Source organism: Prionailurus viverrinus, chromosome D3 (genome assembly GCF_022837055.1).
Source record: "Prionailurus viverrinus isolate Anna chromosome D3, UM_Priviv_1.0, whole genome shotgun sequence".
Lineage (NCBI taxonomy): Eukaryota > Metazoa > Chordata > Mammalia > Carnivora > Felidae > Prionailurus > Prionailurus viverrinus.
The window spans coordinates 18,784,931-18,807,608 of NC_062572.1; the positions used below are offsets into that span (position 1 = coordinate 18,784,931).

General features: G+C 54.3%; 1 protein-coding gene across 2 annotated transcripts in view; it reads left to right on the plus strand.

Moving 5' to 3' along the window:
* Nucleotides 1–21,851: 21,851 nt before the first annotated feature.
* Nucleotides 21,852–22,678, plus strand: part of FAM222A (family with sequence similarity 222 member A) — a 54,346-nt gene continuing 53,519 nt past the window's right edge. For both annotated transcript variants that reach the window (XM_047828091.1, XM_047828092.1), the window contains exon 1: nucleotides 21,852–21,972. The gene's annotated coding sequence lies outside the window, so the exon portion shown is untranslated. The remainder of the gene's footprint in view (nucleotides 21,973–22,678) is intronic.

The window sequence follows — 22,678 nt, forward strand, 5'->3', positions numbered from 1 at the left end:
CTGGAAGAATATCTCTTCAGTTTCTTTGCACTATTCCCAGCTCGTGGCTATAAACAGAACACACTTTTTTTCATCTGCGTTAACATTGTCTCCATTACTTCCTGTCCTTTTTAAGCTTATTTATTTATTTTGAGAGAGTGTGTGCGCGCGTGATTGGGGGAGGGGCAGAGAAAGAGAGAGGGGATTCGGAGCAGCCTCCACACTGTCAACACGGAGCCCACACCAGGCTCAAGCCCACAGACCTTGAGATCACGACCTGAGCTGAGGTGGGACGATCAACTGACTAAGCCACTTCCTAAGGGTAGACGAGCAACCTACGGCTAAGTTAAGGCCCCATTCATAACACTTGCCATTTATCAATCATCTGCCGACGGTCAGATACTGTGATTTCAAACCTACCAACATGTTGGTGAACGTGGGCTTGGGGAGAGACGCACAGATTCCACTGTATAGCATTTCCGTTATAAAGATTCAATAGGGAAAAATAACTTCAAGTGCATACAAGTAGCACAATGTAGTTAAAGCATTAAGGGGGCACCTGAGTGGCTCAGTCGGTCACGTGTCCAATTCTTGATTTCAGCTCAGGTCATGATACCACGGTTGTGAGATTGAGCCCCACGTCAGGCTCTGTGCTGACCATGGAACCTGCTTAAGATCCTCTCTCTGTCTCTCTCTCTCCCTTTGTCCTTCTCCCCCACTCATGTACGCTCTCTCTCCCCCTCTCTAAAATTTAAAAAAAAAAAGAAATGATGAGTTTTGAGTATTTACTAGTTATAATATGATTGACTTAGCTGTAAGTTTATATAATTTAAATGTCAGTAATCACTGTGTGTTGTGTTAAAAAAAAAAAAAAAAAAAAGTGGCTGAACTTTGTCCCTGGTTCCTGAGAGGAAGACTGAATCCTTGGACTTTCTGAAGTGATGGGGAGAATGTGTTATTTGTGAGCCCCCGGGATCACACCGGAGTTGATGCTAAGAGATGGGGTGACTCAGGATGGGGCCGGTCACCAGAAAAGACCGACCATGTGATTAGAAGGCTGGGGCTTTCAGGACCTCTTCTCCAAAGGGGCAGGGGGAGGCCTGGAGATTGAGCTCAATCACATGGCCAATGATTCAATCAACCCTGCCTAGGTAACGGGACCCCCATAAAAACTCTGGACGCTGCAGCTCAGTACAGCTTCCTGGTTGCTAAACACATTGATGCGCCAGGAGGGTGTTGAGCCCAGATTCCATGGGGAGAGGGCGCGGAAGCTCCGAGTTTGGGGCCCTCCCGGACCTCACCCTTCCTTAGGCTGATCCTGATTTTATCCTTTATAATAAAATTGTAATCTTGAGTATAGTGCTTTTCTGAGCTCTGTCTACCATCTGCTCCAGCAAAGTCTCAGTGCTGAAGGGAGTTTCGAGACTCCCCGAATCTGCACCCATTTGGTCGTGACCTTGCGGTCTTGTTGGGATACATGCCCCTTCACCCATCGGGTCTGACGCTAACTCCGGGCGGTGGAGCGTCAGACCTGGGTTGGATTACGAAGCAGCAGTTGGTGTCAGAAATACTGTTTTGACAACTGGCTCGCACGGCTTCTAACAATTGAACGATTGGTTCCTAGTTCCACTCCTGGGCCTTCGTTTATGTCATTCCTTCTGGCTAAAGGCTCTCCCTCCGCTCACGTTCATTCCGGGGTTCATTCACTTACTGACCAAGTCTTTTTTGAGGGCATGCTCCGTGCCAAGCACTGGACTAAGTGCCTGGGGTAGAGATGAAGATAGACATCGCCTGCAGCGGGTACAATTAGTGCCCCGCTCAGATCCCCCTAGGGTCCCTTTGGCCATTTCTATGTGCCCCTCCACCAGCTTCTGTGTGCTTTCCTTCCATTTGCCTACGTTTGTGACTCCTTTAGAGAACTATCCTCCAGCTGCCGGAGCCACTTTGCTGGCACGTGCAGAGAGCCAGGGGGTTAGAACCCCCTCACCCCCAGGCTGGGGCGGTTCTTAGTCAATGGCTGGCAGTGGGTGAAGGGCCAGCTCCCTTGACTCAGGTCCCGATAACTGTGTGGTGTAACTCACACTCCCAAGCTCCTGTGTCAGATCGGGCTGAAGCCACCCTCCATGGGGCTTTGCCTAAGATGGCACCCTCCTTGGCTTTCTCCTGTCCCCTGTCCTGCTCCCCCCACTCCCTTACTCTTCTCCCGAGGGATCACTTCCTTAAACAATCCCTTGCATGCCAATCCTTGTCCCAGGGTCCAACCCAAGACCTGCCCTATGGAGCTTATAGTCTAGTGGGGACACAGGCATTATTCACAGAGTCCTAAAAACACGAATTTCTTCATCAGTGAATATCAGTGCTTTGAAGGGAAGCAACAGAGTCAGAAACAGAGTCTCTGAGAGCTGTTCCAGGGACATGCCCCATCAGAGTGATCAGGGAAGGCTCCCTGGAGGAAGTAGTGCTTCTTGTAGGATGAAGTCTGAAGGATAAAGGGGAGCTTAGCAGGGTGAAGGAGACAAGGGGGAGGGAGGAACTTTTGCAGGTAGCTGGCATAGCAGGTGCAAAGGCCCTGTGGCGGGGGAGCGAGATCACTGTAGCTAGAGCTCCAGTGAACGTAGAGGAATTGATAAGGGCAGAACTGTGCAGCTTGGTGGTACAAGTGGAGATGTGGGTTCATTTTCTTTCTTTCTTTTTAGTGTTTATTTTGAGAGAAAGCAAGAAAGCATGAGTGGAGGAGGAGTAGCAAGGGAGAAAGAGAGAATCCCAAGCCGGCTCTGTGCTGTCAGCACAGTTTCATTGTCTAAAAGGAGTGGAAACACATCTAAATGTCAAGTAGAGGGCTGACCTGAGAGATTTAAATTTTGAATTTTTTCACGCTTTGAAGTGCAAAGATTCTTTGACCCCCCAGGAATTTGCCCTGTGAATAAGGCCACTTTCTTGTACAAGGATGTTCACTACAGTGCTGTGGAGGATACAAAATGAAACACAGAACCTACTATAACATCCATCAAGAAAGGACAGGTTTGGGGGCGCCTGGCTGGCTCAGTTGGTGGAGCGTGTGACTCTTGATCTGAGGGTTGTGAGTTCGAGCCTCATGTTGGGTGTAGAGACTGCTTAAAAATAAAATCTTAAAAAAAGAACAGGTTTCTTTTGGTTCATCCCTTCAGTGGACCCTCATACAGCCTTTAAAAAGTATGAGGGAGGGGCACCTTGGTGGCTCAGTCGGTTAAGTTTCCGACTTCGGCTCAGGTCACGATCTCGTGGTTCGTGAGTTCGAGCCCCGCATTAGGCTCTGTACTGACAGCTCGGAGCCTGGAGCCTGCTTCGGATTCTGTGTCTCCCTCTCTCTCTGCCCCTCCCCTACTAGCGCTCTGTCTGTCTCTCTCTTAAAAATAAAATAAACATTTTAAAAAATTTTTTAAAAAGGGTAACTGCCCTGGTGCTTGGCACATAGTAGATAGTCACTAAATATTAGTTGAGTGATTTCATGAATGAATACATTGTTGCTTCTGCAGAGAAGAATTGAACTTAGGAGAGGGTTTTGCTTGTTTCCTTTTCAGTCTCGTGTTCTTCCAGGAGGATTAGTTTTCTACTTGCTGGCGGGTTTTTTTACTGTAATTGTTTCGCTTTCTGGCAATGTGATTTCCACACAACGAAATTCACTGATGATAAGCGTGCAACGAGTGTACAAATGTATACAAATGCATATAACTTGGGGGCGCCTGCGTGGCTCAGTCCGTTAAGCGTCCGACTCTTGATTTCAACTCAGGTCATGCTCACAGGGCCGTGGGATCGAGCCCCACATTGGGCTCTGCACTGAGTGTGGAACTTTCTTGGGATTCTCTCTCTCTTTCTCTTTCTCTCTCTCTCTCTTTCTCCCTCTACCCTTCCCCCGCTCGTGTGCGTGCATGCGCGCACTCTCTCTCTCTCAAAAAAAAAAATGCATGCAATTTGTATATAAATGAATATAGTCATGTAAGCGACACCACAATCAAGATACGGAACATTTCCATCACCCCCAGAATTTCCCTCTTGCTCCTTTGTGCTCCATTCCCGTCCTTACACTTTGGCATACCCCCGGCCACCCTCCATCTGCTTTCTGTCGCTACCCTTTTGCCTTTTCTGGAATTTCATACACGTCACACAATACCTAGTCTTTTGAGTCTGGCTGTAAAGGTGGAGGGGGAGTTTAGCCAGGTAAAGGGGTCAGGGGGTGGGGGTGGGGGGTTGGTGGGTAAGGGAAGAAGCTTTGCAGGCAGATGGCATAGCAGGTGCAAACATACAGTGGCTGGGTTTGATGTTGAGGTTCAGGCATGTTGCTTGCGTCAGAGCTTCATTCCTTTCTATCGCCGAGGAGTACTCCAAGGTACCAGTGGACCACAGTTCGTCTGATCACTCACCAGGTCATGCTCCTCACATACCTGTTCACATACCCGCTCACACGGCCCCGCCTCCACCGCCCTGGTAGAAAGCCGGGAGAAAGTTGGGCAGAGAGCCAGACAGAGGGCCTTGGCTGAGGACGCTCTTGGTTGGGGCCCCAGCTTCTCTGGGTCTGGAGAAGGAAGCCAGGATGGTTCCTTCCAGGGCTACCAAGCATCCCCCCCCCTGCTCCCAGGAATGACTTCATAAGGTCCTTATACCACCTTGAGCGGGATGGGCCTCCCCATTTTGGAAATTGGGCAAGGGCAGCTCAGAGAGGGCAAGGGCTTGGCGGAGATCACACAGCTCAGAGAAGGTGCAAGCTGGGACTTCACCTCCTGCCCTGGCTATCTCCTACCGAGGTGCTTGAAGGTCCTGCAAAAAACAGAGAGGGGGAAAAAAAGAAAGCCCTGGACACACTGAAGCCACTGAGAATGTCTGAACGGCCCCGGGCCAAGTCATCCCGTTCCTCCTTCTGGGAACCAGGCAGGGAGCAGGAAACATTGCTGCTTCTCTAGACTGTCTGCTGTGTCCCTCTCTCCGTCCCCCCCCCCCCCCCCGCCATGAGCTCGCCTGAACCACTCCAGCTGTCACCTGACTGAAGAGGAGAGAAACAATTGAGGGGTCTCTCCGGAGCAGGCAGGGTGGAAGGCTAGACCCCAGGGCTAGGAGGAAGGGGATAGTCACCTGCCACACTGAGAGCTGTTCTTTCTGCCCTACCTGCTTGTTTACACTCCCTGCCCCCCTCCCTCCTAATAAGCCGGTAATAATAATCCATTTTTTCAAACCCCCACAGTCCCTAGTTCTGGGCTCAGGGATGCGAGATAGCAGCCTCTGGCTGTCCATAAATGTGAGAGACAGATGTTGCCAACATCTGGAGATCAGGAAGGCTCAGTCCTGACTGGGGCTGGGAACAGTGCCCAACTGGGTGGAGTGCTCCAGGGGGGAGGGGACCCCAACCTGTCAGTCGTCTGGCCAGGGGCCACTTGCACCGCAAAGGAGGGCCCCTAGGCCCTGGGCAGGGCTCCCAGGCTTAGAGGCCCTCTGGAGGGGAAGCTGGGCGGGTGCTGCCTGCAGGGAGGGGACTTCAAAGGCTCCCTAATCCCCGGTGACATTTTCAGACACAGGAGTTTGCTTTTTTATGCTGCGGATCAAAGCCCAGAGCTTTATAAATAACCCTCATAAAAGCCAAGGAGCTTGTAAAGTTAAACAATAAGTCACAAACAGTGCAAGCATTCGGGGGCAGGACAGAGGCTGGGGGAGTTGGGCCTCTACCCCTTCTCTGCCACCGGATGGCCACCCACCTCCACCCTGTGGGGAGCAAGGCCCTGTGGGAGATCAGCAGGGGCCTGGGTTGGATTTGGAGTTTCCTCTCCAGGCTCTGCCAGCCCCCAGTAGCCATCCTAGTGCTGGCTGGCCATTCATTCATTAAATCATTTCTCCTTCCTTCCTTCCTTCCTTCCTTCCGTTAGTCAATCAACAAACGTTTCCTGATCATCTCCATACGAGGCCCCTGGCCAAAGAGCATAAGCTTTGACATCACCAGGATTCAGATCACAGCGCTGTAACTTCCAAGCTGGGTGGCTTCCAAAAGCACCACCGCACCTTTCTGAGCCTCGGTTTCCTTATCTGTAAAATGGAGAGACATTTTGAACCTGTCCTAAGACAGTTGCTGGGAGGCCTTGGTGGGCATGGCAACTGGTAAGGGCTTAAAACCTTTCCTAGGTGATTATTACTGTTAACCAGACAGCAAAAAACCTCATCAGTGGTCTTTACAGGGGGCTTCTTTGTCTCCTACTCCCCCCCCAAATTACTTCCCCTTCTGCCCCCATGCCATGCGGCCCCAGCTGGGAGGGGGTTTTGATTGATCTTGTCTGTGTAGTCAGATGGGCCACAGTAGGTGCTCAGTAAATGACCATAGAAACTTGCAGCCCTTCTCCCAGTGGAAATTTCCATCGGGAGATCTGAGCATCTGCGTGGAGGGGGAAAGAGGGACAGGATTGGCAGACGGTGAGGGTCCCTCAAAGCAGCACACTGGGAGCTGATGCCTGGGCCCTCCCTTGGGTGAGGAAGCCCAGTCTGGGACAGACTATGCCCGCATGGATCCCCCCGCCCATCCTGGGGTCTTCCCTAAGCACGCACAGCAGCTCCAGGATGGCAGTTCCATTTCGTAGATGAGAAAACTATGGCCCAAGGTGGTGAAGGCCTTCGCCTGAGGTCACCCAGCTCACTTGTGCCAGGACTGGAATTCGAACACAGGCCCTGTGTGATTCCAGATCGGCCTTTTCTGCTGCTCCCGTAGGCGCCAAAGGTGAACAGCCCAAAGCCGGCTTCTCCCCAGCAGCACCTACCTGACCAGGGCCATTCTGGAGAAAGCAAATGAGCCCCCCCCGAGCTGAGAGCCTGGCTTTACATCTGTGCAGCTGCCGTTATGGGGGATTCAAATTTAGCTGTCGCCACTCAAGCTGCCAGCTTCCTGGTTCTCTGCAAAGAGGGGTGGAGGTTGGGAACCAGGAGAGGTGGGCATGTGTTGTAGTCGGTTCGGGCTGCTGTTAACAAAATGCCAGGGCTTTGGAGGCTTATCAACAACAGAAATTTGTTTCTCACAGTTTTGGAGGCTTGATGTCGGATGTCAGGGAGGCAGCAGGGTGGGGTGAGAGCTGTCTTTAGGGTCGCTGACTTCTCACTTGTCCTCACATGACTGCTAGGGTGAGGGAGCTCGTGGGGGTCTCTTTTTTTTTTTTTGAGAGTGAGAGAGAGAACAGGGAAGGGGCAGAGAGAGGAGAGAGAGAGAGAGAGAGAGAGAGAGAGAATCCCAAGCAGGCTCCGCACTCCCCAGCAAGGGGCTCAAATTCAGGAACCACGAGATCTTGACCTGAGCGGAAATCAAGAGTCAGACGCTTAACCGACTGAGCCACCCAGGGGCCCCTTGGGGCTTCTTTTATAAGGGCAGGGAGCTCATTACCAAAGGCTCTGCCCTCAGGACCTTGTCACCTCCCAAAGTCCCCACGTCCCAATGCTGTGATCTTGGGCATTAGGTTTTCAACATATGGATTTTTAGGGGGAGACATGCACTCAAGCCATAGAAGCATGTCAGGGAGTTCTGTTAACTGGTTCCCTCAGTCAGTTATTCAGTGAGTGAGTCAGTCATCAGACAAACATTTATTAGCCCCTGCCACGTGCCCAGGCCCCATGCTGGATGCCAGATCTGGTGCAAACCAGATAATCCGGGTGCCTGCCCCCACGGAACTAACAGTGAGGAAGGCGAGATCAAAGGAGAGGCTAGGGGGAGCGCAGAAGTGAGACTCACCCCATATGTGGAGGAGGGGCAGTGAGAGGGCTTCCTGGTGGAGGTGTCAATTGATCAGGGACCCAAACATGAGGAGAAGTTAGCCTGGAAAGGAGGCGGGGAAGGGCATTTCAGGCAGAGTGAAGAGCCTGGGAAAAGTGAGAAGGGACACAGAAGGGACCTCCCCCACCAAACTCCTTTGTTCTGTTTCAAGGTCAGAATCCTCTGAGCAGAGCAGGGCAACAGCTCACTTCCAGAATCCCCCCACGCCCATCCCCACATAGGTAGTATTCCCATTATGACACCTGAGGCAAGAGAGGCTCAGAGAGGTTGAGTAACTCCCTCAAGGCCACACAGCAAAGACACTTTGGATCTGGACCAGCTTGGTGGATGTGGGCATCAGGGAACCTCCCAGAGCCTCCAAGGTTTACAAACTGTGCCCCCCAGCAAATCACCTCCCCTCACTGAGTCTCAGTTTCCTTCTCTGCAACATGAGACTCAAGCACAGTCCCCCCGCACCTCCTCCCCCACCTGTTACAGCCACATCTCTCGCTGACCTCATTAGGACAGTTGGCCTGGAAGCAGCAGTCCCTGGTGGAAGGTCGGCCAAAAACCCTGTCCCAACTAGGCCAGCCGCGACAGGATCCCCCTGTGGGCATCTGGCCTAATTGACACCCCCGTCCCCCGAACACCCCCCCCCCCCCCCCCGGGAGCTGTGCCAGCTTCTCTATGATCATTTGACAATCCAAGAAACACTCTCCTGGAGCCTCTGTGAGCCAACCTCAGGACTCAGCTCCTCTGTGGCCAGAGGACGAGGTTCCAACCCTAGTCCAGGCTTCTCTCCCTGCCAGGCTCATGCTGGGTGCCTCCCATAGATGGCTTTGCTTGATTCCCAAAGCACCAGGCGAGGTCAGTATCTATGTCCTTCTGGATGGGTCCCAGGACAAAGCGACAAAGCAGGGGAGGGGACCACCCACAGAGCCCTCAGCGTGCAGGAGGCAGCCTTTGAGGGGCTCCCTGGGGTCCCAGACCCCGGTTCCCCCATCTGGAAAACGAGGATGGTGAGGGCCATCTTGTGGGTAAGGCATTGGCTTCAGTTTCCCCGTCTGTAAAATGGTGTGGATCTGACGCGCCCGGGGTCGTGTAAGAATCAACCACCAAATAATAACAACAGTGCATGATTATTGAGCACCTGCTGTGTGTCAGGCACTTTTTAGGGGTGCTGAGTGATTAACTCTTTCAATCTTCGCAGCAATCAGAGGAAGTATCTCCTGCTATTATCCCCATTACGCAGTCGAGCAAACAGAGGCCCCGAGAGGTTAAGAAACTCACCCAAACACAGGTAAAGGCCTTAGCACAATAAAGGTTAGCTTTTATTTCTGTGCCACTCCCTTTAGCATCCAAAGAACCCCTTGCCACCCTCCCCCACCCTTCCTGTGCCTTCCACCTCCTTCTAGACAGCGACAGAGGGTGTCATTCATGGGATCACCTGCGGGACAGAGGCGCAAATGCTTTCCCCTTGACTAAAGTTAGACAGCAGAAGGAACTTCCCAGCCATGGGGGCTGCGAGGAGAGGAGCGCGTTCCCCACGGTCAAGGCCAAGAGATGCCGAGATGAAAACGTGAACTAAGACAGCAATAGGGACAGGTGGCCCCTCCGAGTTCCTTCCAGCCTTGGGATTCCAGAGGCAGGACAGCAGTGGGGCCCACGTGGAGCTGTCTCTCTTGGTTGTTTCTTTCTGAGGTTGGGGATGCCAGGCTATTGTCTGGCACTGGGGGAGGGGGAGTGCCTCGGTGACAGGATCCTGGGACTGGCGAGAACATCCCTTCCCCACCCTGCGCACGCCAGCGCCCCAGAGCAGCTGGGCAGCATTTCTGCTGTCTGCGGGCTCATTTATCATTCCGAGGGGGGCATTGCCGCCGTGAGGTCCCCCGGGACAGCTCTGCCATGGCCCCATCTGATTGAAATCCAGGCCCAGTGCACACTCGGCCCAGGGAAGTGGCTGCCCAGAACCCGAAATAAATAATACCACAGGCAGGAGGCACAAATCTGCCGCTAATTACGGCATATCCTGATTAAATGGGGTGCATAAATAAATATTTCAGCTTGGAAGATGAATCAGCCAGGAAGATCGCCACACCAGCCGTACTCTGAGCCTCAGCTTCTTCCCCACGGGGGCAGACAAAGACAGAGCCTTGGCCCACTTGCCATGTGACTGGGGATCCGTCCCCACATCCCCCAGCTTGGCCTCAGTTTCCATATCCATCAGGTGGGGTGTCAGTGATCACCCCGCAGTCAAGCCCACAGATCTGGAGGGAGAGTCGGAAAGGGCATTTGGGGTGGCTGGGTTTTGACAGAGTCAAGGAGGCAGTGATTATAAATCGTAAAGAACAAAGAATTCGGAGCCAGGCGGTCTTGGGTTTGAATCCCAGCTCTGGGACCATCCCTGTGCCTCGGTTTCTCCTTCTGTAAATCGGGTGGATGTGACCAGTCGATGAACGCTCAGAGCCACACCTAGCACACAATTAGTAACCACTCTCGGGATTAGGAACACCACACGCTTGAATCCTGGCAGTTACTGTCATTAAACGTGGAGGTCCCCAGAAGACCCAGCCCCAGGCAAGGTCCACACTCTTCACACCCGTTTCAAGGCCCTGCCTAGAGACGTCTGTGCCTGTCTTCACAGATGCCACCTACTCATTTCCGAGAGGCAGAGCGATAATAGAATCGGGGGGCCCAGGGGAGGGGAGGAGGAGGGAGACTCATCCTGGAAAAGTTTAAATCAATTAACTCCCTTCCAGAAAACAGGCTGAGAAATGTAATGGAGAAGTAATGACTTTTCTCCACAGGATTAAATGACACAGACCAGGGCCCAGCGAGGAATCGGGAAGGCGGGCACAGGAGCCCTGTCTGTGACTGCCTGTGTGGCCTTGAGCGAGTCTCATTTTCTTCCCTGAGCCTTAGTTTCCCTATCTGTACAAGGGGAGGGCTTGGGCCGGCGAGGGAATGGCTAATAGAAGGCCTGCCTCCTGTCCCTGTCCCCACCCTTGCCCGAGCAGACATTGCTAATCAATTGCAGCACTGTTCTCGTTGAGCCTGCAGGGAGTGGCAAAGCCAACCCAAGCCAGAGCTCCAGGCTTTCCCTCCGGATGGGCCAGGGTTGGCGTATAGGCACCAGACTAGGTTCAGATGGTCTGCAAGCTCTCCTGTAGCACTAGGGTAATATTCACGATGGTGTTCTTACTGCTCTGGTAGACTCAGGGTCCATCATACCACTGACAGCAAAGGTTAACATTGACTTGAGTGTTAGCTGTGGGCCAGGCACTCTTCTTTATATATTTGTATGTGTGTATGCACACATATATATATGTATATTGTATATACATTTATTTATTTTAAATGTTTATTTGTGAGAGGGAGAGAAAGCATGCTTTTGAGCAGGGGAGGGGCAGAGAGAGAGAGAGAGAGAGAGAGGAGAGAGAGGGAGACAGGGGATCTGAAGCAGGCTCTGTGCTGAGGAGAGAGGAACCCGATGTGGGACTCGAACTCACGAACTGTGAGATCATGACCTGAATAGAAGCTGGACTCTTAACCAATTGAACCACCCAGGTGCCTCTATATTTATATTTATATTTATATTTATATTTATATTTATATTTATATTTATAATATATTTTTTAATTTTTTTTAACACTTATTTATTTTTGAGACAGAGAGAGACAGAGCATGGACGGGGGAGGGTCAGAGAGAGGGAGACACAGAATCCAAAACAGGCTCCAGGCTCTAGCCGTCAGCCCAGAGCCCGATGTGGGGCTCGAACTCACGGACCGCGAGATCATGACCTGAGCCGAAGTCGGACGCTTAACCGACTGAGCCACCCTGGCGCCCCATATATTTTTTTTAAAGTAGGCTCCATGCCCAGCCTGGGGCTTGAACACACAGCCCTGAGATCAGAAGTTGCAGGCTCCACCGACTGAGCCAACCAGGTGCCCCTATGCTTTCATATATTACCTCACTTAAACCTCATAACCATCAGGCAAGGCAGTCACTATGATTACCATGCTTATTCCACAGAGGAGCATGGCCCACCGCCCCACAGCTGCTACGCCGCATCAAGATTTGAACTCGTGCTCGTCTTCCCCGAAACAGTCCAGGTCGGGTAACGTGACCCTTTTCTTTTCTCCTAATTGGAAGTCTGGGGAAGGGAGTCGCCACGTCTCCACGCGAAGCTCTGTGCCACGTGCATCACACACGTCGTCGGTTTGGAACCGAGGTTCTCCTCCTTTTCCAGATGGGGAAACTGAAGCTCGAGGGGACGATGGGAACTGCCCAAGGCGTGTGACCGATCATTGGTGGGGTGAGGTGACGCTGTTCATTTCCCTCCTGCCCCTCTCCCTGCAGGAACGGTGCCCATTTATCCTGGAACTCTGGTGCCCAGCCTGGGCCGGGCACACAGGAATAATAGAATGAATGAATGAATGAATGAGGCAGCTATACTAGAGGAGTGCCAGGGTTAGAGTATACCCCACCCCTTCCATTACTGGCCCTCAGACCCCTAAGTTGACTCCTATCCCTGTCCCTTACTGACCCACCTGCCTGGCTGGATGACCTCTCACCTCTTCCCGTGGCTCCAGATGACCCTGGGGGCTTCCAGTCGGGGCCCAAATCCATCATTCCTGACTGGTCTGTTCCAGCCCTGCCTCCTCCCATCCATCTTCTCACCGCAGCTAGAGAGAAGGGGGTGGTGCTGGAGGGCAGGGGGAGGGTCCCACTCCAGAAAACTCTTGGACCTGCTGAAGTCCTCTCCAGTGCCCACCTCCGCCACCTCCCACGCAGTCACTCCCTCCCTGCAGAGCGTTTGGTCAAATACCTTGGAACCCAACACATAGGATCGCCAAAGGCAGAGGGCTCTAGCTGGAGGGTGCAGGACGCCAAGGAGTCCTGCCTGGTGCCCCACCCGCCCCTTTGCGTCCAAGTAGCCCCCAGGGTGGAGCAACTCCCCCCCCCACCCCAACCGAGAACCTCCAGGAAGCCATGGAGAACGACTCCGTCCTGGGGACCAGGAGACCTGGGTTTCATTTCCAGTCCAGCTACTGGCTCACTGTGTAACCTGGAGTTACACCGTCTCTCTCAACCTCAGTTTCCCCATCTACAACACGAGAGGGTTGAACTCAGTTTTCAGGCTTTTATGACTGGAACACTGGAAACCTTTTGTTCAAATTAAATCACATGCTGAACTCTGATATGAAAAAGATGAAATTGGCCGTGCTGTAGTTGAAGTGGGTGGGGCAGAGGGGGGAGTGTGGACCCCGGAGTTCTCTCTGCACCTCCCCCCCAAAAAAACTAGTAGTCCCTGACATATCTTCCTAAAACCGTAAGGTTCCTAGAAAGATTTTGAAAATATGAGAATAGATATTTTTTCGATCATTTTATTATGAAGCATTTCAAACAGACAGCAAAGTCGAAAGACATTTACAGTGAACACATAAATACCCACTAGTTGGGTTCTACCATTAATATTTTACTGTACTTGCTTTATTAAATACGGGTCCCCTCTCAGCTCTGTAAAATTCCGTGACTCGGAGAGGACTGTACTGGTGGGTATGTGTTTGGGGGAGAGGAGGGGGAGGGAGGTGTTCTGAGTCCTTCCTGGGAAGTCCTGTGAATCTGTAACAGCAACACAGCAGCTGTAACAAACAGACCCTGGCGTCTTAATGGTGCAACTCAGCAAACGTTCAGTTCTCATATAACAGTCCAAAGCTCGTGCTGTTGGTCAACAAGTGGGCAACTTTCCTCCACCAGTGATTTAGGGCCCCAGGCTCCATCCCTCTTTTGGCCCTGCTCCGCCCTGGAAAGGTCCATCGTCTGCCTCGGCGCAGAAGAGAAAACTGTATACAAGAGGCATAATCACTTCCTACACTCGGCTTGCTCACATTTCACTGGCAAAAGCTACTCGTTCAGCCATGCCTGGAAATGTAGCCCTGAGCTTCATCCTCCCGCTGGGCTCTGCTTCCCAGCATCCACTCCACTCCGTGGAAGGAGGTATGAATTTCAGCCAGTGAGTTGGCTGTCTGTGCCATACGGTGGGGCTAGAAGCACCCCCAAACCCATCCTAAGTCATCCTCACCGTCCCCTTGTCCCCATCCCTTTGTATCCCAGGCCGGATAGAGAAGGTCTAGTTGGCTCTCTAGAGGAGTTTAGCTTTGTTCAATAAACACGTATTGACATCTTACCATAGACCTGGGCTCTGTACCAAGCATTGACCATACAAAGATGAACAGGACTAGGTCCCTGTCCGTAAGAACCTTCCAGGAAATGGAATGGCTAACTCTTTCCTCTGAAACCCTTCCTTTCCCGAGAGAAGTCCCATGAGATCTTCCATTTTATGAGGGTGGGTAGATCTGATATTGGAACACTGGAGGAAGGATCTGATTTGAGAAATCTTTCCAAGGCACCTTCTGCGTGCCCAGAACATTGAGCTCATTTGTTCTTCTTCACTCTTGCGAAGGCACTTTCCCCATACTGCATGAAGGGAAGGAAGGCCAAGGCTCAGGGTGGTAAAGTGACTTGCCTAAGGTCACACAGCTAGCAGTGGAGCTGGGATATGAGCCCAAGCATCACTTCCTAGTCCCCTGGGGTCTTTTTCTGCCTCATCTAGGTGTCTGCTGGGATCTATAGTAGAAGAGAGACACAAGAGGGCCAGCTTCCCGGCACAGACCCAAAGCTGTTTCTTCCTCCCTACCCCCAGGAAGTTGGTGCTGTTATTCTTGCATTTCAGAAAACAGGAAGCCAAGGCTCAGAGAGGTGAAGTGACTTAGTGAAAGTTACACAGCCAGTTTGGTTTCATGTCCTGATCTATTTGACCCGATTGGGGCACGTCTTGACAAATGGGTGGTTTTTATGGCTAAACATAGAGGCAGTGGGATTGTTCCTTGTCACGGGGGTGGTTCAATAGGCAAAGGACTGCTTTTTTTATTAACAATGGCGTGAACTTATTTTAAGGCAAGGGAATGGCATCTCGGAGCAATATAATGGTTTACAAAACAGCTGCAGACAGCTTAGCAGATCCCCTCCCTGCTGGATCCCCGCCAGGAAGGGGCTCTGGGGCAAGGGTGGAGGCACCTTTCTGGAGCTCTCTGGGTCTGAGCCGGGGGTGGGGCTATGGGAGGGAGCCCAAGGCCACCGGGCAGGAAGCAGGCACCTGGCCTATCGACAACGTGAGGCCCAATCAATGCTATCTCCCCAGGCCATGCCTGGCCAGACATTGATTTCTGCCGCTGTTGTTAACTCCCTGTTTATGTAACGCCTGAACTTTGCACAACTGAACCGTTTCATGTGCAGAAGAGAGCCCGTTGCCATGAAAACCAGGCTACACATGACAGCCGGGATGCGGCGGTATCCCTGTTTTATTGGCCTGCACTGAATGTATTTTAACCTTGATAAGTCAATAACTTTTTGTACAAAAGGAGATCTGCCAGGCGGGGTTGGGAGGGCCTGGTGGCCTTTCCAGGCCAGAGGGGGGGGCGGGGCGGGCTGTGTTTAATCCCCTGGAAATCTCCCTGCCACTCAGAGCCTGGGAGAACCAGGCCCAGCTGGTCAGAAGAGCAGAGATCGACCTTGCGGGGGGTCGTGGGGGATCACGTCCACATCCAGTCGCTGCTTCCTGTTTGTTCAGGCCTCCGGCTAAGGCAGAAACCTATCACACAGACCCATCAGGGTTCGAATCCCGGTGCCGCCCACCCTGGAGCTCTCTGCCACCTCCAGCAAGACCGCTGACGCCAGCCTCAGGGTCCACGTCTCTAACACAGGCCAGCGGTTCCCCTTCATGGGCTTTGCTGCGAGGTTTACAGATCATGTATGAAAAGTACCTGGGGCAGTGCCTGGTCCGTAGTGGGGAATTATTACCATTGTTGTCACTTTGTTTTACAATAATAATCATTGATTCTGTGTACAGAGTCCATTAGGCTTTTGGAAATGTTATATCTGTTTTCTCATTGTAGTCCTTCCTTGAGATAGGCAGGGCCAGGGTAGGTAGAGTCCCAACTCTCAGTTGAGCCCAGGGAAGCTGCCTGACTTGTCTAGAGGGGTCACATGATAAGATGGTGGTGCTGATTGAAGGAACAAAACCTGGGACTCCCAATCCAGTGCTCTTTCAACACTCCCCCTTCATAGGAATAGCCCCTGCGCTGCTGGTTCCCCAACAGCTAACCCCAGACTCAGCAGACGTCACTAATCGATGGCAGCACAGCCCTCTTTCCCTCCTGAGCCTGGGTGAGGAGGCCTCAGAATCCTCCTCAACACACAGCTGGTGTGTGAGATGAGCCTCAAATGAAACCGTTTGCCCCGAGAGGGCTCTGGGTTCAAGTCCCACCTCTGGCCCAAACCTGCTGCATGACTTTGAGCACGGGCCTTCCCTCTCCGGGGTTTAACGGTTCCCAGATTCTCTTGGGTTCTGCCAGGTGGAAGGGACCCCACCACCTTCTGGCTGCTCTCCCAACTCCCCAGGCATCTTGAACCTTCCCCAATTCTGTCAGCAAAATAACGACATAGAACCTACTCTGTGCAAGTGATTATGCAACGTGCTGGCGATCCAGTACCGATGATGACAAAGAGTCCTCCCCACCACCTCCCCAGAGCTGACAATCTAGACTGGGAGACAGAAGAGAAACAAGTCAACCCACAAGGGCCCAGGGAGTTGCCAACAGTAATCAGCGCTGGGGAGGGAAAGCGAAGGAGGGTGCTGTCGGGGAATAATGCAGATGGGGTGGTCAGGAAGTGCTTCTCTGCAGATGTGACATTTGAGCTGAGACCTAAAGTATGATAATGCAAAGAGCAGAAGGAAGAGCGTTCCAGGCGGAGGGCACAGCTTGGGCAAAGGCCTCAGTGGAAACAGTTTGGCACCTGCAAACAATCAAGGGGACGCCAAGGTGGCCAGAGGGGAGCATGGCAGGAGCCAGTCCCCAGGGCTCCCTGGGCCTCCTCAGCCCCCCTCTTCTGGGCTCCTGGCCCCATCTCCCTGGCCTGCCCTAGAGAGAGACTCTAGGTACTTGGGGGGCAGGGCTGGGTGAATAACAAGGTTACACGTGCTTCTTCGTCTTTCCCCTTTTCTCCAGGAGGAGCATAAAGAGCTCTTTCTTTTCTGCTTATTAATAGCTCTGATTAAATTATCTCTGAAAAACCTACATGGTGTGCACCAATGGGGGCTCGGCTCCCTCCAGGCTCTGGCCTAGATTATGGCAACAAGGGCAGGTGAGGCAGGTGGGGGCTGGGGAGGGAGGCTGGGGCAGGCCTTCTCCCCCCACCAGGACAAAGGCTCAGTCTCTGCCTCCCCCGCCTCCCTCCCCAGCCCAGCTCAGCCTCTGAACACCCTCCACTCTTGGGACACTCACAGCCCCCTCAGTTGGGACACTGGACCTTTGCATTGGCATTGCCCTCTGCCAGGATGACTCTTCCCTCGCCCCTCCCCTTGGTTACCTCCTACCCATTTTTTAGGGGCTGCTGAGCAGCCTTTTCACCAGCACCAGCCCACTGGCTGGGTCAGGTGCCTGCTCTATGCTTTTCCCTCCTGTTACCCTGGATGATAAGTGCTAGCTGTCTTATCTGTCCCTTCCGCCACCCCCCAACATGAAACCTGAGCCCCACAAGGTCAAGGACTGTGTTTAGATTACTGCTGAATCCCTAGTGGCTGGCACAGAGCAGGTATTTGGGAAATTTTGAATGAATGAATGAATGAATGAATGAGCAGAGTGAAAGAGGGAACAGGCATGACTAACCTTACATATATAAGAAAGTGGGAACAAAAGTTCCAGGCTCCGGTCTCCTTGAGCAGTACCTACGTGGCAATTAACCCCATTTCCCGGTTGGGGAAAACCGAGGCACAGAGCAGATGAGCCACATGGCTATTAACCTGAAGAGTCAGGATTCAGATCCAGCCAGTGTGATGCCACTCCCTCCTCCTCTCCCTGCTTCTCCACTACAAGAGAACAAAACCAAACCTGGGCCACATTTATTCATTGGTTCAGAGATGGACTCAACAACACTTCACTGAGCACCGACTGCATACCAGGCCTGTGCTGGGGTGAAAGCAGTTCAAATGCAGCTCCTGCCCTCACAGAGCCCTCAGGTTGGCGGGGAAGACCGTCAAATAATTGGGCCATTATAAAATAGACTGGGTACATCTAGGAAGGGGGGAGCGCTCCAGCCTGGAGGGCAGTAGTCAGGGAAGGCTTCCCGGAGAGGGGGCACCCTAGCTGAAGCCTGAAGGAGGAGCAAAAGTCACCTACCTGGAGGGAGGATACTCTAGACGGAAGGGACAGAATGGGTAAAGACCTGGAAGTTAGCCACCTGAGAGGCTGTGCAGGTATTGCAGCAAGGCTGGGATACGGTGAGGGCTGAGGTGCTGGCTGTCCCACAACCCCTTCAGGGCCTCTTGAACCCCTGGCTGGAGCCGGCATTCAAGCGCTGGCCCGCCTGGTGGTTCTGTGGACCGTGGCAAATCTATCTTGACACTGTCTCCATTCACATAATGCAGAGTTATTGCACGTGACCAATAGCAAGGGAAGGCTGGATCAAAGCTGGGAACTGGAGGGCCAGGGGACACTGACGGGAGGGCCTGACCTCAGGGAGGTAGGCACTGTGAGTATGGGAGGGTGTAAGTGAAGACCTGAGGTTGAGCATCTGTGAGGCCGTCCACCTGCCTGGAGGGGCAGGAGAGGAACCTGGAAGACTGAGCTCTTCGCCTACACACCTGCCCTCCAGCCCACCGCTGCCTGAAATCCCACCATTAGCACATCATGGGCTCACGGACCTTCGGAGATGGAGGGGTCTTTTGAGAACTTCTAACCCCCTGGCTACAGGGGGTACATTGGAACCACAGTGGGACCTTTGGGGGCTACTGAGTCAGGGAGGGGTGCCAGCTCAAGAGAGTCCGATTGGTAGGGCTCAGTTGTAAGCTCCACCCTCCATTTTACAACAGAGGAAACTGAGGTCCAGAGGAGGAGAGAAAACTTGCCCTCAAGGCCACAGCCAGTCAATTAGCGGCCGGTATGGGGTGCAATAGATCAAGTTCGAGGGCTCCGGTGTTCAGGACCTGGTTCTGTCATTGTGTGACCTTGTTCAAGTCACATGGCCTTCCCCGGCTGTAAGATGTGGATCACAATCGAATAGACCTCACGGGGTTGCTATGAAGGTAAGAGGAGATAGAAAGTGATATAAACAGCACTGAGCACACAGCCTGCACGTAGTAGGTATCAAGTCATGGTAACCTACTATGGAAAAAAATCCCAAACTTTGGAAAATAAATGGTGTGGTCCCATAGCCTTTTTCTGCACTTCCTCTCTTTTTTCCCAGGTTTGGTTTGTTTGTTTGGTTGGTTGGTTGGTTGATTTTTGTCCCTCTCCCTGCACCTGGCTTGAGTCCTGCACCGTGTTCTCCCCACCTGTCCACACCCCAGGTCCACCCAATGTGTTGCCCAGGCAACCTGCCCAGGTGTCACTGGAAGCTCTGGCAGCTGGCCCCTGGAACAGCTTGAGCAGAAGCGGCTGAGGGTTGGGTCACGTTCCCAGGTAAATCCCCACCCCCACTCCAACTCCACGAGGGTTGGGTGGGTCAGCCCGCGAGAACTAGAGCAGGGCACCGGAGCCAGGAACTACTGGGAATGGCACTCGCAGCAGCCGCGAGGACCTGAAATAGGGCCAGCTCCTGCCCTAGATAAGGCGGCAGGTGGCCTACTTGGTCGGGCCCTGGAGCTCCCCCTCTGGCGCCTCTCCCAGCCTCTGGGTAGGGGGTGGGCTGGATCCTAAAAGAAGGCCAGGGCCTGACTATAAGCAACCCATCTCACTGGGTACACTCACCAGGGTCTTCAAAGCCTTCCGTGTCTGGATGACCACTGTTGGCATTCGTGAAGCATGTAGTGTGTTCTGAATCCTTTCCAGCAATAACTTTTTGTCCACACAAGAACCCCCTAAAATAGGACTTACGATACACAGACAAGACAGGCACAGAGCCACGAAGACAAATGACCAAAACCAACAGCTAGCAAGGATAGGGATGGAATGCCACCCAGGTTCCATGGGCTCCAAGGGGTCACAAGACACGGGCTGCGGTCACACAGACATAGCCGGCTGCGGTTTTGCCTTTCTGTAGGGACCCTGAAGTCTTTCCTAGAAAGCTGGCGCCCCAACTTGCTGTGTGATGGACACATGGCAACGGGGAGAACTGTCCCTCCCAGGACTCAATTTCTCCAGCTGTAAAATGGGACTGCTAAGCAGGCCACCCGTGGGCTCTCAGACAGACCTACTGAGAGCGTATGGAGCTGCTTAGAAAGTGAAACACAAGGTGCAGTACAGTTTGATGGATTCAAAATTTGGACACCAGGTGATACTGTGCCTCAGATTCCCCATTTGTTAAGTGAAGAATGCCTGGGCCTGCCTCCCATACATGTGGTGTGGATACTATGAGATGGACCTTGCAAAGAGCACGGTGCCTGGGTTTATAGTCAGTGGTTCACAGATCTTAAATGTGATGCCAGAAATCATTGACTGCCAAAAATAGGCCTGGGGGCAAAACACTCAGGACCGAGTGTCACTTCACATCTCTTAGGCCCAATTTCCTCCATAAGTTGGGAGTATAATACTAGTACCCACCATATCGTTTTTCTCATCTGTTAAATAGGGATGATAATACCAACCCTCTAGAGGGTTGTTGCCAGGCTTAGGTAGAGTACTTCATTACATAAGAGTTAACTTGCTATTATTTTTAACAAAATTCCTCATAGGGTTGTTTCTAAGATTATATGAAACAATGCAGATAATGCTCTTAGCACAGTGCCTTGCCCCAAATATGCGCTCCATAAAGGATACTGGTTTTTCCACCGCTGGGTCCCGACAAAGGGACTACAAATACGAGCATGCTCTGCGCCCCAAGTCGGGGCCCCTCCGCCCGGCGCCGGCGCCCTGCATGCCGGGAGTTGCAGTCCTCGCGAGGTAGGCCCCGCCCCGCCCCAGCTTGGGGGAGGAGGTTGGAGAGCCGCCCTGCCGGCCTTTGAATTTTGCCGCGAAAAGCGCGCGTGGCGGCCCCTAGCCCCGCCCCCCGCAGGACGCGGCGCCGCGTCACCCTGGTAACCGCCTCTCGGCCGCCGCTGATTGGGCTGGATCGCAGGGGGCGGGCGGGGGGCGAGACGCCGCGGCCGCTGCCGGCGCTCGCGCCTGTCAGTCGGGCCGGAGCGGAGCAGCGGGCAGGACTGCCGGGCTGGCGGCTCCGCAGAAAGGCTGCGTGCTCCAGCCGGGGGAGGTGAAGAGCCCGGCCCGCCGCCTGCGGGACGCTGCGCGCGGCACCCGGGCCTGAGGCGAGGCGAGGCGAGGCGAGGCGCCGGCGCGCGCCAGGCGGCGCGAGGCTGAGGCCCCGGGAGCCCCTGCGCGCCGCCAGGGGCCATGGGCGCGTGAGAGCCCGGCGCGCGCCGCCCCTGCTGCAGCTCGAGAGCTCGCACGCCCGGTGTACCGTCCTCCTGGCCATTCCCACGTCCGCCCTGCGCCACCCGGACCAGTTATTTCGCGGCGCCGAGGCCCCCGGGACTGCATCCGAGCCTCCGCCGCCCGCTGCCGCCGCCGCGGCTGCCTCTGCTCTCCAGCTTCCCCTCCCCCCACACCCAGGGCTTGGAGTAGGAGGAGGAGGGGCCGGTGCATTCTCGCCGCCGCTCTTTGCAACCTGCGGGGGCCGGTGCATGCCCGGCGAGGAGTCGGGGCCGCTGCAGGTGCGTGCAGCCCCGGAGGAGACGACCCCCTCCCGCCCCCGGGCGGACCTGGGGGCTGCGAGCCGCGGGCGGGCGGTCGTGCGAGAGGAAGCAACAAAGACAGGCTGCAGCTGGGGCCGGCGAGAGGGGCCGCGGCCGCCCGGCTCCTGGCGCGGGCGGAGAGGGCGCCCCGGGGAGCGGCGCGGGCCGAGCTGCAGCCCTGAGCAAGACCCCGAGGGGAGGCGCAGCGCCGCCCGCCGGACGCGGTGAGCACAGGCCCCGGTGAGGATGCGCCGCCTGAGCGCCCGCACCGCCCAGGTCCCGGGCGGGCACGACCCACGCTGAGCCGAGAGACCCGCCACCGCCGACTTCGGACGGCGCGGGCCGGTGCCTGGATCACTCTCACCGACAACGTCCCTTTCCACCCGGAGAGAGGCATCGGCCCCCAAGGGGGGCTCCCTCAGGCAACCTCTGCCACCTCTGCATGGCTGCGACCCGGCGAGCAGAGAGTCGTCGCCGCTGAGACCTGGTGCCCTTCAACGGCCTGGCTGATCTGGTGAGTTGCGCGGGGCGGGGTTCCGGGCTGGAGCTGGGGGCACTCCCTGGCGTCTGGGCGGCCGGATCGGAAATAAAGGGGCCCTGAGCTGTTGGGAATCCTGAAGCATTGGAGCTCCTTGTCTTCCCCCCACCCCTTTCCCTCTCACCCGCAACTTGTCTAAACCGGCCAAGTGGCCGGAGTGGAGGTTGTGGGGACTCCACGGAGCCCTGGGCGAGGCGTATGCCAGAAAAGAAAGGTCACCCCACCCCTAAAGCCAACAGACAAAGATAGCAGCTCTGTCATCCGAAAATTCCCTGGGAACTCCCGTGTCTTGGAGGGCTGGAACCCTTGGGGTTCTCCCAAGCAGCCTCTGAGATCCTCAGGGGACATCAGCTCAGGGCCGGGGGGGGGGGGGGGGGGGGGGGGGGGGGATGTGGAGTCCTGGCCGTGCAGGTGGTTGCGTTTGAGGATTGCGCCCTCCAAGGCTAGACCATAGCAGGGTCTCCTGTACAGCCCTCGTTCTTCAAAAAATCTTGCAAGGATGGTGGGTTCTCCAATGGGGCCACAGCGTGACGTCACTGCCAGGCTTCTGACGTCACGGGTTGCCAGGGCGACGCGACTTGCCTTGACCCAGGGCCGGAGGGGGCGGGGTTGTGGTAACTCCTGGTGAGACCTGATGCCTTTGGGTAATGGAGGGGTGAAGGCAGATTCCCCCACTCTCAAC